This window comes from Hipposideros armiger, unplaced genomic scaffold (genome assembly GCF_001890085.2).
Source record: "Hipposideros armiger isolate ML-2016 unplaced genomic scaffold, ASM189008v1 scaffold_75, whole genome shotgun sequence".
NCBI lineage: Eukaryota > Metazoa > Chordata > Mammalia > Chiroptera > Hipposideridae > Hipposideros > Hipposideros armiger.
In genome coordinates this window covers 1062191-1065055 of record NW_017731425.1, presented here as the reverse complement: position 1 = coordinate 1065055, position 2865 = coordinate 1062191, and positions in this window count along the sequence as shown.

Here is a 2865-nt window from a genome sequence, read left to right as displayed (position 1 = left end):
TTCCCCAATAAAAAAAAAAAAAAAGCATCTTCACTCCTCATATCTTCTTTTGCCAAAAACACCCTACTTTTCGTATACAGTCACTTTCCTTTATCCCCATCATCATCAGTCACCACAGTGTCCTCCTCTTCATTCTCATTACCTTCCCAGAGATTCCACCTTTTAGCATCCTAAACAGGCTTTGTCTTAAGCACCTGTACCTTAGGCCATAGCATGATGTGCCTTCCTAGCTTTGCAAAATGGCATGTTAAGGTCTCTAACTTATCATCCTGTTTTCCCACCTTGTCTGCCAGCCCCAAAACTAGCAAAGTAGAAGACAATCATATGTTTTTCTCTAATCTTAGCTCTTCTTTTAACCTTTGAAGATTATTTGTGATTTTGCTTTCCAGTAAAAACTAGGAAGCAGGCAACTCTAAAATGCTAATCATATATTAGCATTTTGTAGTAGATTAGCAAATTTATAAATATAGTAAAAACTTTTCATATGTCATAAGACATGTTTATCAATAGACCAAATATATTTTGTCTCTCTCTCTAAAGATTTAAAAGCCAAAAATAGATATTTGGAAATGATTTAGATATTCATTGAATATCCATTATTTAGTTTAACATAATTTTTTATCTTATTTACACTAATTTAAATTACTTGCTCTCAACAGCAATGCCTAGGTGAGACATTTAACAGGTAACTATCATCTCAAGTTATTTTTCTTGTTGGCAAACTTTATAATATCAGTAAACCCAGGTAGAAAAGTTGTATGTTTGCATTACATTAAATATGGACAACTCTGAAGACATGCTTTTTTGTTAAACCAATAAACTTAAACTAGCTCTTATTTATCAAAGATTATCCCAGGTCATTCATATGAACTTGCTATATGTCTGAGAGTATACTCAATTTATATAGTGCTTGTTTGTCATTAAACCAATTGAATAGAGCACTGTACAAATTAATTTTGGTAATACCATCTGGAGGTAGAAAAATATCACATATCTATAATATACATACATAAACATACGTAAATATGCCTACAGACACAGAGACCTTTTTTAAATTTTAGCCATGTATCAGGTACAAAATTCTAAAGAATAGTTGGATCCAAGTTGTGTTTCTCTCAGGTGGACAAAGTTAAGGTTACCTTTTCAGATGGACAAAGTCTTTTACTGAAGATTTTTTATTTGCATGCTGTAAAGATCCTTTTTAGAGCTATTTTTGGAGTCAATTATTTTTCTTTAGGAAGCTTTTGCAAACCAACCAAAGAATGAATTCCATTGTCTCCAAGAGGCTTGAGATCCTCTTTTCAAGGATGCCCCTTAAGGTGGACTTATCTAAAACAGGTTTCCCAGAATGACCGTTACAATTCTAAATTATCCAAAAGTTCATCCATTTTTCCAGACAGGCACAAGAGCCTGGTCCAAAGACCAGGTGTAACCTATCTTGCCTTTGGGTTTCCAGAATGTCTTAACTATGAGGGGCTTTGTTTTCTAACAGCTGTTCAAAACACTGGGAATCATGTGTTTCCCCCCCCCCCCATTTTGAACAGAATGGGTGACTCACCAAGAAGCTGTAACAAACAGAAATCCATACCAGAAACACATAACAGAACCAGAAAGCAAGTGTGCACAATGAAGTTGGAGAGCTCAAAAGGCAAAGAGAGTAGAGCTCAGATTCAAGAGAGACTGCCCAAGAATTCCAAGATTGGCACAAAAGCAGTGAGTGCAAGAGGCTCTGTGGGTACTGGCACCTGGTTTGCTCATCGGCCCAGTGGTTGCAGGGGTTTGTCTCCTTTGGGCTCCATGTTGGGCACCATGAAATGTCCAAAGTTCAGAAATAGCCTAAGTAAAACCAATGAATCACTGAAGTAGCAATTGGTAAAAATTTATTGTGCACATACCGAAAGGACAGTTTTGCAAACCTAGAGCACTCGAACCAAAACATGGAATGAGGCTCAGGAGTGTACCATTGCAAAGCAGCTTATATAGTGAGAAAACAGTGTCTTCACAGTGATTGGTAATTAAGTTAAATTAATGACTAAACTGGTTTGTCTTCTCAGGGAACCTTCAAAGCTGGTCTTCTACTTGCTTTTTATTTTAACACATACTAATATAAGATGTTAATAGGGAAGTTGAATGTGGGATGTAGAGGAACTCTTTGTATTCTCAATTTTTCTATAAATCTAAAAGTTTCTAAAAAAAAAAGAAAAAGAAAAAATTTTTAAACAACACAAGAGCATAGAAAGTAAATCTCTTTTTCTTCTGTCCTAAACTCCTAATCCCCAGAAGTAACCATTAAGAAAATTATTAACATCTCCCAGTTATGTGACCCAGTGGGCCATGGTTGTCATCTCTGGCATCAACCTAAAATGCCAGGTACATCCCAGCAACTCTTGCCTGGCTACATGAACAGGATGGCCCTGTCAGCCACTTGGGACCCATGCCCCTGATTCTCAGTCAGTATTCAAGAGCCGCCTCCTGAGATGACCCTCCCAGATCACAGCTGATTGGCCCAGGGGTGGACATCAAATTCCAGCTGAGCCAATCAGATTCTGTCCTAGGATTTGTTTATTCCTTTAACAGTCAGCACTGCTGCGTTGAACTGGAAGGAAAACACAAACCCCAGTGGGCATCTGACATGTGCTGGGCAGACAGGAAGAAACAGTCAAGAGAACAGGAATCTTTAAACAGACATTTCCTGCCCCTTGCGCCTGGCAACAAATGCTCCCCAGTAAGAACAACAACATGGCATTTTATAAAACACTTATGCGATTTGTACACATAGTAAACAATGGTTAGAACCCATTTGCTTTTTTTTTTTTTTTTGCTTTTTTAAATATTTTTATTGGGGAATTGGGGGGATGGGAACAG